At 42.1% G+C, this 13,718-nt stretch overlaps 1 protein-coding gene and 1 non-coding gene across 2 annotated transcripts in view; one reads left to right on the top strand and one right to left on the bottom strand.

Moving 5' to 3' along the window:
• ABCG2 (ATP binding cassette subfamily G member 2 (Junior blood group)) overlaps positions 1 to 11,589 on the bottom strand; it is a 123,004-nt gene extending 111,415 nt beyond the window's left edge. The window contains exon 1 of the mRNA XM_017545114.2: positions 11,043 to 11,589. The gene's annotated coding sequence lies outside the window, so the exon portion shown is untranslated. The remainder of the gene's footprint in view (positions 1 to 11,042) is intronic.
• LOC119473685 lies at positions 7,755 to 7,861 on the top strand. The gene has a single exon (XR_005202899.1). It is a non-coding gene; the product is annotated as a U6 spliceosomal RNA (small nuclear RNA).
• Positions 11,590 to 13,718: the final 2,129 nt, after the last annotated feature.

Here is a 13,718-nt window from a genome sequence, read left to right as displayed (position 1 = left end):
TACATTTAAAATTCCCACAGAGTACATTTACTAATACAACCGCCAGGTGGAGCCCCTTCTTTTTCCCTCTGTAAGCTATTCCACGAGTATTCATTGAATACCTAGTATACGACCAGAACGAAGTGTTGGGACACAGCTTTGAATGAGGCAAAGATCTTATGCTTGAAAAGCTTATATTCTAATGGAGAAGACAGATGATAAGTATGTATAAAAAAGGTAATTTCAGATAGTGATATGTCCTACAAGGAAATTACATAGAGCAATAGGAGAGCTTCCCTGAGGATATGTTATTTAAGCAGGAAACTGAAAAATAAGTGAGAGCCAGACATACAAATGCTGAGGGTAGAGTTGTTTTCTTCTGCTGTGGTAAAATATTCAGAATATAAAAATGTACCATTCAAATCATTTTTTTATTTTTGAGACAAAGGTTTTCTCTTGTTGCCCAGGCTGGAGTGCAATGGTGTAATCTCGGCTCACCACAGCCTCTGCCTCCCAGGTTCAAGCGATTCTCCTGCCTCAGTCTCCCAAGTAGCTTGGACTACAGGGCCATGCCAATATGCCCAGCTAATTTTACTTTTTTGTTTGTTTGCTCGCTTTTGAGACGGAGTCTCCCTCTATCATCCAGGCTGGAGTGCAGCAGTGCGATCTCACTGCAACCTCCACCTCCCGGGTTTAAGCAATTATCCACCTCAGCCTCCTGAATAGCTGGGATTACAGGCACGCGCCACCACACCCAGCTAATTTTTTGTGTTTTTAGTAGAGATGGGGTTTCACCATCCTGGCCAGGCTGGTCTTGAACTCCTGACCTTGTGATCCACCTGCCTCAACCTCCCAAAGAGCTGGGATTACAGGCTTGAGCCACTGTGCCTGGCCTAATTTTGTATTTTTAGTAGAGATGGGTTTTCTCCATGTTGGTCAGACCAGTCTTGAACTCCTGACCTCAGGTGATCCACCTGCCTTGGCCTCCCAAACTGCTGGGATTACAGGCTCAAATCGTTTTTAAATGTACTGTTTTATGGCATTAAGTATATTCATTGCTTTGTAACCATCACTACCATCCTCTCCAGAACTTCTTTCATCTTCCAAACTGAAACTTCATGCCGATTAAACAACCACTCTTCACCCTCTTCCCAGTGGCAACCATTCTACTTTCTGTCCCTATGAATTTGATTTCCCTCAGTACCTAATATAAGTGGAATCAAACAGTATTTGTCCTTACTTCTCTTAGCATAATGTCTTCAAGATCCATTCATGCTACAGTCAGAATTTTCTTCTCTTTCGAGGCTAAATGATCTTCCTTTCTCTGTGTATACCAAGTTTTATCATTCATTCAACAGTTGATGAACATTAGGGTTGCTTCCACTTTTGGCTGTTGTAAATAACACTGTTATGTATATGGGTATATAAATACCTGTCCGAGCTCCTGCCTTCAGTTCTTTTGGGTATATACCTAGAAGTAGAATCATGGAATACTGTTTTCCACAGTAACTGCACCATTTTATATTATGCCAATGGTGCACAAGAGTTCCAGTTTCTCCACATTCTTGACAACAATTGTTATTTTCTATTTGTTTGTGTATTTCTTTCTTTTTTAAAAAAATATCTAAAATGTGTTTATTGGGATGATTTCCCACTCATCTTGATTCAGGGTGCTTTTAGTGCTGCTTCCTCCTGAAGAAGAAGCATCCTTCTGTCAGCCTTGCTTTTCCTTCTGTAGGTTGTCAGAGAATGGTAGAGGAGTGATATGGTTTGGCTATGTCCCTATCCAAATCTCATCTTGAATTGTAGTTCCCATAATTCCTATGTGTTGTGGGAGGGACCTTGTGAGAGGTAATTGAATGGAGGTGGTTACCCTCATGCAGTTCTTGTGCTAGTACTCATTAGATCTGATGGTTTTATAAGGGGCTTTCCCACCCACCTTTGCTTGGCACTGCTCCTTCCTTATACCATGTGAAGAAGGACATGTTTGCTTCCCCTTCCACCATGACTGTAAATTTCTTGAGGCCTCTCTAGCCCCGTGGAACTATGAGTCAATTAAACCTCTTCTCTTTATAAATTTCCCAGTCTCTGGCTGGGAACTGTGGCTCACGCCTGTAATTCCAGCACTTTGGGAGGCCAAAGGGGATGGATCACTTGAGGTCAGGAGTTCAAGATCAGCTTGGCCAACATGGTGAAACCCCATCTCTACTAATAATACAATAATTAGCCAGGTGTGGTGGTACACAACTGTAATCCCAGCTACTAGAGAGGCTGAGGCACAAGAATCACTTGAACCTGGGAGGACGAGGTTGCAGTGAGCTGAGATTGTGCCACTGCATTCCAGCCTGGACAACAGAGTGAAACCATGTCTCAAAATGAATTCATGAATGAATGAATGAATTAAATACAATAAAAATAAATTACCCAGTCTCAGGTATTTTTTCACAGCAGCATGAGAATGGACTAATACAGTAAATTGGTACCACAGAGAGTGGGTTGCTGCTATAAAAATACCCCAAAATGTGGAAATGACTTTGGAACTGGGTTACAGGCAGAGATGGAACAGTTTGGAGGGCTCAGAAGAGGACAGGAAAATGTGGGAAAGTTTGGAGCTTCCTAGAGACTTGTGTTATCACTATTTGACCCAAATGCTGATGGTGATATGGACAATAAAGTCCAGGCTGAAGTGGTCTCAGATGAAGATGATGAACTTGTTGGGAACTGGAGTAAAGGTCACTCTTGCTATGCAATAAGACTTGAGAGAAATGATTTAGGGTATCTGGTGGAAGAAATGTCTAAGCAGCAAAACATTCAAAGGAAACAAAGCATAAAAGTTTGAAAAATTTGCAGCCTGATGATGCAATAGAAAAGAAAACCCTATTTGCTGGGGAGAAATTCAAGCACACTGAAGAAATTTGTGTAAGTAGCAAGAAACTGAATGTTAATCACCAAGAAAATTAAGAAAATATCTCCAGGACATGTCAGAAACCTTCACAGCAGCCCCTCCCATCACAGGCCCTGAGGCCTAGGAGGTAAAAATCGTTTCCTTGGCTGGGTCCAGGGCCCTCTTGCTGTGTGCAGCCTTGGGACTTGGTGCCCTATGTTCTAGCCACTCCAACCATGGCTACGAAGGGCAAATGGTTCAGGCCATTGCTTCAAGAGATGTAAGCCCCAAGCCTTGGAAGCTTCCATATGGTGTTGGGCCTACAGATGTGCAGAAATCAAGAATTGAAGTTTGGGAACCTCCACCTACATTTCGGAGGATGTATGGAAATTCCTGGATGTCCAGACAGAAGTCTGATTCAGGGGCAGAGCCTTCATGGAAAACCTCTGCTAGGGCAGTGATATGGTTTGGCTGTGTCCTCACCCAAATCTCGTCTTGAATTCCCACGTATTATGGGACAGACCTGTGGGAGGTAATTGAACCATGGGGCACTGTTCTTATGATAGTGAATGAGTCTCACAAGATCTGAGGGTTTAAAAAAATAGGAGTTTCTCTGAACAAGCAAGCTCTCTCTTTGCCTGCCACTATCCATTTAAGATGTGACTTGCTCCTCCTTGCCTTCTGCCATGATTGTGAGGCTTCCACAGCCACATGGAACTGAGTTCACCATTGAACCTCTTTCCTTTGTAAATTGCCCAGTCTTAGGTATGTCTTTATCAGCATTGTGAAAATGGACTAATACAGGCAGCGTGGAAGAGAAATGTGGGGTTGGAGCCGCAACACAGAGTCCCCAGTGGGGCACTGCCTAGTAGAGTTATGAGAAGAGGTCCACCATCCTCTAGACTCCAGAATGGTAGATCCACCAGCAGTTTGCCCCATGCACCTGGAAAAGCCATAGACAGTAAACACCAGCGACGAAAGCAGCTGGGAGGGTGGCTGTACCTAGCAAAGCCACAGTAAAAGAGCTGCCCAAGGCCATGGGAACCTACCTCTTCCACCAGGGTGACTTGGATGTGAGGCATGAAGTTAAAGATCATCTTGGAACTTTAAGGTTTAATGACTGCCCTATTGGATCTCATACCCGCATGGGGCCTGTAGCCCCTTTGTTTTGACCAAGTTGTCCCATTTGGAATGGGTGTATTTGTCCAATGTCTGTACCCCCATTGAATATAGGAAGTAACTAATTTGCTTTTGATTTTACAGGCTCATAAGCAGAAGGGTCTTGTCTTGTCTCAGATGAGACTTTGGAGTTGGACTTTTGGGTTAATGCTGGAATGAGTTAGGACTCTGGGGGACTGTTGGAAGGGCATGATTATGTTTTGAAATGTGAGGACATGAGATTTGGGAGGGGTCAGGAGAGGAATCATATGGTTTGGCTGTGTCCTCACCAAAATCTCATCTTGAATTGCAGTTCCTATAATCCCCATGTGTCATGGGAGGAACCCAGTGGGAGGTAATTGAATCATGAGGGCAGTCACCTCCATGCTGTTCTCATGATGGTGAGTGAATATTCACAAGATCTGATGGTTTTATAAGGGCCTTTCCCCCTCACTCGGCACTTCTTGCTGTTGCCATGTGAAGAATGATGTGTTTGCTTCTCCTTCTGCCACAATTGTAAGCTTCGTGAGGCCTCCCAAGCCCTGCAGAACTATGAATCAATTAAACCTCCTTTATAAATTACCCAGTCTCAGGTATTTCTTCATAGCACATGAGAACAGACTAATACAAGGAGCCAACACACACCACTACTGTGTGTGCATGGCTCATGAGCATGGTGATTATAGCACACAGGGCATTTCACATCCCTGAAGTAGCAACTGGGGCTCTGTACCAGGCACCTCTTCTTGTATTTCCTCTTTTCCTCATTTGGAGAGGGATAAAGGAGATTTTTGCAAGAGCTGTGTTCACATGGGGAGGTCAGAACCACCAGAAAGACTTTTTTTTTATTTTTCTCAAATAATGGCCATTTTAATTGGGGCAAAGTGGTATCTCATCATGCTTTTGACTTGCTTTTCCCCAGTGACTAGTGAAGGTGAGCATCTTTTCATGTACTTATTAGCCATTTATATAGTTTCTTTAAAGAAATGTCTATTCAAGTCCTTTGCCTACTTTTTAATCATTTTTTTTGTTGTTAAGCTGCAGGAATTCTTTATATATTCTGGACATTAACCCATTATCAAATATATAATTTTCTCCCATTCTGTGGGTTGTCTTTTAACTCTCTTGAAAGTGTCTAGACTGGGCACAGTGGCTCAAACCTGTAATCCTAAGCACTTTGGGAAGCCAAGGCAGGTAGACCACTTGAGCCCATGTGTTTGAGACCAGCCAGGGCAATATAGCAAAACCCACTCCCTACTAAAAAGTACAAAAAATTATCTGGGCATGGTGGTGGGTGCCTGTAGTTCCAGCTACTCGGGAGGCTGAGGTAAGAGGATTACTTGAGCTTGGGAAGTCCAGGCTGCAGTGAGGTGAGATGGTGCCACTGCACTCCAGCTTGGGCAGTGGGAATAAGACCCTGTCTTGAAAAAAAGAAAATAAAAAAGTAAAAAGTATCCTCCTTTTTTGTTTAGTTTTTTGAAATAGGGTCTTGCTTTGTTGCCCAGGCGGGAATGCAAGTGGCATGATCATGACTCACTGCAACCTCGACTTCCTGAGCTCAAGCAATCCTCCTGCTTCAGCCTCTGGAATAGCTGGGACGATAGGTATGCACCACCACACTAGGTCAAAAGTGTCCTCCTTTGGTGCATAAAAGTTTTTTATTTTCTTTTTAAAATTTTGATGAAGTTCATTTTATCTAGTTTTTGTTTTGTTGCCTGTGCTTTTATCATATCCAGGAAATCACTGCCACAGCTAATGTCATGAAGCTTTCCCCTATGTTATCTTCTAAGAGTTTTACAGTTTTAGCTCTTTGTGTCTTTGGTAAATTTTGTGTAGGGTGTAAGATAAGGGTCCAATGTTATTCTTTTGCATGTGGCTATGCAGTTTCCTCAGCACCATTTATTAAAAAGACTGTCCTTTCCCCATTGAATGGTCTTGACACCTTTGCCAAAAACCATTTGGCCATATGTGTGAGGGTTTATTTCAGGGATTTCTATTATATTCCATTGATCTGGGGATCTGTCTTTATGTCAGGACCACACTGTTTTGATTACTGTAACTTTGTTGAGGATAGAGTTTTAAATCAGAAGTCACAGCGAGTCCAAAAGTTTCCAGCAGGGGTTGGCAAACTTTTTTTGGTAAAGGGCCAGAGAGTGAATATTTTGGGCTTCACAGGCTGTATTGTATGGGCTGTGTCACACCTTCTCTGCTCTGCTGTTGTACCACTAAAGCAGTTGTCAACAATACATAAACAAGTGGGTGTGGCTGTGTTCCAATAAAACTTACACATAAAAATGGTTGGCAGGAAGGATTTGTCACAAAGGCAGTAGTTTGCCAACCCCTACATTAGAAGTCACAGTTTGGCATTTCCAAAGGCTTGGCAGAAGGCAATGTGCTATGAACACTGGGAAGAATGAAGCATGATGAGGTTGGAGAGAGGGGCAGGGGCCAGATTACAAAGCTTGGAGACCACAGCAGGATTTCATCTATTCTTTATCCATTTATTCACCAAATAGCTATCTAGGACCTACTATGAGCCAGGGCTGGGGCTCCATAGGAGGTAGACTCTATCTTAGTTCTCACAGGACTTCGATGTAGATAGGAAGCATAAGCTAAGTGTTTTAATATGGTATCATATTTCCCTTCTGAATCATGACAGGCTCCTGATGGGATCTCTGCTCAGTGCTTTACCCTACTGCTTTAGTGTATTAGTCCGTTCTCACACTGCTGATAAAGACATACCCGAGACTGGGTAATTTAGAAAGGAAAAGAGATTTAATGGGCTCACAGTTCCACATGGCTGGGGAATCCACATGTCTTTCTCAATCATGGTGAAAGGCAAAAAGCACATCTTACATGGTGACAGGGAAGAGAGAAAAAAATAGCCAAGTGAAAGGGGTTTCCCCTTATAAAACCATCAGCTCTTGTGAGACTTCACTACTGGGAGAATAGTATAGGGGAAACTGCCCCTGTGATTCAGTCATCTCCCACCAGGTCCCTCCCACAACACGTGGGATTATGAGAGCTACAATTCAAGATGAGAGTTGCGTGGGGATACAGGCAACAATATCACTTAGTTTAAGTCTTACTATTTTTCTCTAGGATTATTGCAACAGTCTGTTCAAACAGGTTTCTGCCTCTAGCCGCACCTGCTTCCTACCTGGCATCTATGCTACAGCAAGAGACATTTCTAAAATGCAATTCTGATTGCACTCCCCAGGCTGGAGCTGTGTTGATGGCTTTTCATCACTGTCAGAGTCAAGTCTAATCTGTCAGAATGATGTGGAAAGCCCCACATAACCAGACTAGCTGACAGCCCAAGACAACTAGTCCCTCACACGCACACACACAAGAACATGTTTGATCATGATTAAACCTGGGAAAACACCAACATCAAAGAAGAACATTTGAGATCTGTGTGAATTCTTGTTGTTGGTATTTCTATTGTAAAGCATTGTTGGTATTTCTATTGTAAAGCATAATTACTGAGCAAAACTTAGTGATCATCATAGCAAACTCACATAGAGATACTCTGTGTCCTGCACTGCTAACTCATTTAATCCTCACAACTACTCTATGAAGTAGGTAGTATTACTATTCCCATTTTACAAATTAGGCAACTGAGGCATAGGAAGACTAACTTTCCCCAGGATCTCATAGCTTGCACATGTGATAGCATTAATATTCCAACCCAGAAATTCTGGCATGACAATCTGTTATTAAGCACACTGACATGCTCCTTTTAGCAGCATATGTACTAAAATTGGAATGATACAGAGAAGATTAGGTAGGCCTCTGTGCAAGGACGACACGCAAGTTCATGAAGCATTTCACATTTAAAAAGAGAAACCACTGCTCAAGCCTGCGATCCCAGGACTTCAGGAGATTGAGCCGGGACAATCATTTGAGCCCAGGAGTTTGAGACCAGCTTGAGGCAAAATAGCAAGACCCAGCCTCTACAAAAACATTTAAAAATTCACTCTGTGTGGTGGCATGTGCCTGTGGTCCCCGCTACTCGGGAGGTTGATGTGGAAGCCTTGAGGTAGAGGCTGCAATGAGCCATGTTCACACCACTGTACTCCAGCCTGGGCAACACAGCAAGACCCTGTTTCAAAAAAATTTTTTAAATAAAAATAAATAAATAATATACATATGCAAAAGTACACTAAGCCCCCCTCACTTAACCATAAATGTATTCTTTTAAAATATTGACTAAAGCTGTGACTTTTGCTTAAAAGTGTGGTCTCTGAGTGGTAGCACCAGAATCATCTGGGAGCTTATTAGAATGCCAATTCACACGGCTGGGGCCTGACCCAGGGAAGCAGAGTCTCTGGAGTTGGAGCCCAAGGATTTGAGTTTCCGCAAGCTCCCCAGGTGACTTCTTAGCCTGAGAAAGTTTGAGGAGTGCTACTCTCAAACATTTTTTTCCTGAGGAGTAAAGGCCTTAATGGAGATAAAACTTAAGGCAAACACATGAGTAATTTTGACCAAAAAAAAGTAGAAATAGGATTATTTTTAATGCAAAGATTTCAAACTATGAAAGGAAACAAATGCTTGTACAGAACAAGAGGCCATCAGAGGTCTTGAGAAGATGTCGAGGCCAGAAAAGCACAGGATGCACCTGAATTTGGAGCAAACCTGCATGAGCTCAAATTCCAGCACACCCACAGAGCAGCTGTGCACCTTCGGCAAATTGCTTCACTGTGACTTTTGTTTCTCCATTCAGAGCTTGAAATAGCAATCTCCTTGACCCATATACTCCAGGAAGGTTGTGAAAAATCAAGGGGGATCATCTATGGGACAGTCCTTTGTACAGTTGGATAGTGTGGTAATCAGATTTCATTTTCTGCTGTAACACTTCACAAGACGATATATGTGCTTTCCCTTCTCCTGTTCAGGAAGCAGATGGGATTTTGAGTCTTGTAGTTCCCTAGGGGAACTCTATTTTCTATAGTATCAGCTGCAGGAATAGACAGCTAGACTGAAGGATTACTCCAGGCTTGAAAAGAGAGAGAAATGGCCTCATCCGAGAGGATGGGGCCATAGAGTTGGCAGATAATGGTGGAAACCAGACTATATGTCTCTAAACTCATCTGCGGCCTTACAAATTCTACCCCCAAAAAGTTTAATTCAGACCTGGGATAGCTTAGACTGATATTCAGCCCCATACAGGCTTACTGCCTACCCGCCGACTGCTGTTGGATGGGTTGAGTATGTTAGCTTGTATTCTGATCAGTCGGTGCTCACGCTACAAGGGTTATGGTTTTTCATAACACCTCTAATGATAGACCATAATAGAAGGGAATGTTATCTGAAACTTAGTTCGAACAGAAGAGATTTCCGTCTGTCTGGCGATGGTTCCACGGACTCATGCCAGGCCTCACCCAGGCCTGCACACTCGTCTGACCACTGCTTGCATAGCCCTTCCTTGATTTAGTGACAAATGGCTTCAGCATGTTCACTAGAACAAAATTGGCTGGACACGGTGGCTCACACCTATAATCCCAGCACTTTGGGAGGCTGAGACAGGAGGATCACATGAACCCAGGAATTCAAAACCAGCTTGGGGAATATAGTGAGACCCCCATTTCTATAAAAAAAGAGAACAACACAATTTACAACTTACCTACTCTGTCTCCATCACATTTTTCCAACTAAGAAAGATACAAGCTACTATTCTAGGAGACCTCCCATGCGTGTGTGGGGAAGACTGTTTCCAGGCTAGAGTTTCTTTTATTCATTTTGTGAAGCTGTGTCTCCTGTCGACTCCTGGCTACCATTCTTTTTTTCTCCCCCTTTTTTTCCCATTGCTATTCCCTGCCCTCCGCCCCGCCTCAACCGGGGACAGAATAGGTGTTTTTCCTTTCTATTCTCTTTTTTCCTCTTGGCTTATTTCTTCTAGGTTAAAGGCAACTTTCAGATAAGTGTATATTGTTTAGGACAGGGAACATACTGAATTTAAAGAACACTACCACGCTTCTTACAGGAGGATAAAATATATTCTATTCCCTAGGCAAACCGATTTTCCACAATGTAATAGATTCATATACCTTATAACCTTCAATTCCGAATGGTGGAAGGAAGAAATCAGCTCTTTTTCTAGCATGCATTATTATTATCATTATTACTTTTTGAGACAGAGTTTCGCTCTTGTCGCCCAGGCTGGAGTGCAATGGTGCAATTGTGGCTCACTGCAAACTCTGCCTTCCAGGTTCAAGCGATTCTCCTGCCTCAGCCTCCCCAGTCGCTGGGATTACAGGCATGCCACCACACCCAGCTAAGTTTTGTATTTCTAGTACAGCCAAGGTTTCACCATGTTGGCTAGACTTGTCTTGAACTCCTAACCTCAGATGATCCACCCACCTTGGCCTCCCAAAGTGCTGGGGTTACAAGCGTGAGCCACCGCACTCAGCCATATTTATAATTAAAACTGAAATGTTCAAAGTGACCACCAGCCACACCAGGGGAGGTGTTATAGAGACAGTTATCCAAAAATTACAAAATGATTTCTGGCTCTGCTCCAAGTGACCTATATAATCTAAGGAGAAGCCAAACATCCTCTTTCGCTTGGGGGTAAACTGGCTTACCACACCTAGGATCTGCTTAACAGAAACCCCAAAACAGAGATAGCCATCAAGGTAGGTACAACCAGGGAAGGGGTGTTTTCTGATTGTCCTCTCAGGTGCTCAGCATAAATCATGTGTTCAGCCAAATACCTTCATCCTGCCTACAATGCTCAACCCCCCCAGAAAAGCAAAACATCTACAGAGTTTGATTCCTTTCTACTCAAGGTGTGGTCTATAGAGGTCAGTTAAGACATGGAGAATCAGAGGCCCCCCCACCCCGCCCAGGCCCCCTGAGTTCTGCAGAGCCTGTGTTTTAGCAAGATCTCCAGGTGATTCCTATGCATGTTAATGTATGAAAAGTACTGATTTAAGTGACATATTTGTCAAAACACATATCAAAAAAGAAACAAGATTTTCTACTAAGTATGAAGATTGGAAAGAGTGAAACAACTCACCTCAATTATGATGTATGACGCTGGAAGCAAAGCAGTCTAAATCTCAGCGCAGAAACAGTGGTAATACCGAGATTTCTATACTTGTGAGTTTTCCTAGACAGAATTCAACCAAGGCCCACGCCTAATAAACAGACGAATATTAGTCCAGAAACTTTCCTTCCTGCCTGCTCTCAGGGCGGGAGAAAGAATCAGAGAGGAAACTTGGCAGCCCCCAAAGTAGATCCTGCAGCTGCTAGGGAGCATTGAAGCTTTCCGAGTCAACTAGCCTTGAGGAAATGTCCAGAGTGAAATTAACAGCTCTACTATCTCCTTGAGTTCCTTTTTTCTCTACTACTCACTGATAATTAATCACATTTCTTTCCCAGTCACTGGGATTCAAACAGACGACCTAATGCTTCCAGTCAGCGTGGGATCCTCTTCCGGCACTCCCAGCAAGGGGATAGAAGAAGGGGGAAAGTCGCATGTCAGAGAGATATTTTTATATCTTTCTCTTTGTGCCACAGAATTCTGATGACAGCATCTCCAACACAAACAGCAACTTTATTTTTGAAACGGAAGGATCAAAACCAATTCTAGCAAATGGCTTTGCTCTGTGTGTAAACTTCCTGTGCTCTGTTAACCCTGACATAGCTGAGGGTTTCCTCTCACAGGCCCTGCTTTCTAGCACACATAAAGAAACAACCAAGCAGGGCTATGACATAGATTTGAAAAGGAAGCGAATTAAACCAAAACAAAGACAGGTTTCAGTGCAAAGGCCCAGCAGAGTTTTAAAGAGGACCGAGAAGCTGTACTTTTCATGCTATTCTTTCCTAAACCAAAAGTAAAATAGGAAGTCAAGGCTATATAAAATACGTATTTCTCTCTCTCTCTCTCTCTCTCTCTCTCTCTGTGTGTGTGTGTGTGTGTGTGTGTGTATTTTAAACAGAGACAGGATCTTGTTATGTTGGCCAGGGTGGTCTCAGACTCCTGGCCTCAAGCAGTCCTCCCACTGCAGCCTCCCAAAGTGCTGGGGTCACAGGCATGAGCTACCAAACTTCGCTTTTTTTTTTTTTCTGAGGCAGGATCTCACTTTGTCACCTAGGCTGGAGTTAAATAGGCATTTTATATTCCAAAAACATGATAGATGTCAAGGGAAAAAATATGACATTTACTAAGGGCTTCTAATTCCACTGTTTACAGATCTTGAAAAGCTTCTTAATCCAAGCCTTCCCCAGGCCACTGCACTACAGCCTGGACAACAGAGTAGGACTCCAGCTCAAAAAACAGAATTTCAAACACACATTTAGAAATTCATATTTTAACAGCAAACTTACATGCAGATAAAGAGAAGTATAGTTTTATACTCCCAAGTTACATAGCAAGCTGAAATGGAGAATATTTTGATGTTCATTTTAGATTTATTCTTTCTTCTAAGTCTCAGAAAAAGAGCAAAAAGGAGACATAAAACTCAAGCTATGTCTATAGCAGTATCAGTCAATGTGGCTTTATTTTTACTAACAAGTTATTCACTTGCTTACTCTATAAGTAATACATACATACTATAATACTATATACAAAACACGAAATAGAGTTAGCAATAACAAATGAAAACTTTATACAAAATACTTGATTCCATCAGTATGTAACTTTTGACCAGAAGACTTAGCCTGTACATTCTTTTCTGATATTAAAGAATAGTCACATTTTTATAGTATTCTTAACTGCAGAAAAACAGGAATGAACGGAGAGGAGGGCTGATGAGACAGTTGAAATACACATTTATAAATATGTATACAATTTAGTAATGTCATATCATCTGAATTAATATCTTTTTTTTTTTTTTGAGATGGAGTTTTGCTCCTGTTGCCCAGGCTGGAGTGCAATGGTGTGATCTCAGCTCACTGCAACCTCTGCCTCCAGCGTTCAATCAATCCTCCTGCCTCAGCCTCCTAAGTAGCTGGGATTACAGGTATTCACCACCACATGTGACTAATGTATTTTTGTTATTTTTAAATGGATAATTAAATTATTTTAACTATAGTCACCTTGTTGTGCTAGCAAATACTAGGTCTTAGTTATTCTTTCTAATTATTTTTGTACCCATGAACTATCCCACTTCTCCCCACCTCCCCAATACCTTTCCCAGCCTCTGGTAACCATTCTTCCACTTTGTGTCTCTGTGAGTTCAATTGTTTTAGTTTTTAGCTCCCACAAATAAGTAAGAACATGCTATGTTTATCTTTCTGTGCTTGGCTTGTTTCACTTAACATAAGTATCTTCAGTTCCATGTAAATTGTTGCAAATGATAGGATCTCATTCTTTTTTATGTCTGAATAGTACTCCACTGTGTATATGTACCACATTTTCTTTATCCATTTGTCTGTTGATGGATACTTGGGTTACTTCCATATCTTGGGTATTGTGAATACAGCTGCAACAAATGTAGCAATGCAGATATCTCTTCAATATACTGATTTCTTTTAGCTGTATACCTAGGAGTGGGATTGCTGGATCATATGGTAGCTCTATTTTCAGTTTTTTTGAGGCACCTTCAAACTGTTCTCCATAGTGGATGTACTAATTTATGTTCCCACCCAACAGTGTATGAGGGCTTTCTTTTCTCCACATCCTCACCTGCATTTGTTATTTCCTGTCTTTTAGATAAAAGCCAATTTAACTATGATGAGATGATATCTC

The sequence above is a fragment of the Cebus imitator genome, unplaced genomic scaffold (assembly GCF_001604975.1).
Source record: "Cebus imitator isolate Cc_AM_T3 unplaced genomic scaffold, Cebus_imitator-1.0 Scaffold177, whole genome shotgun sequence".
Taxonomy (NCBI): Eukaryota; Metazoa; Chordata; class Mammalia; order Primates; family Cebidae; genus Cebus; species Cebus imitator.
The sequence above is the reverse complement of the archived record's forward strand: the minus strand, read 5'-3'. Positions and strand labels throughout refer to the sequence as shown.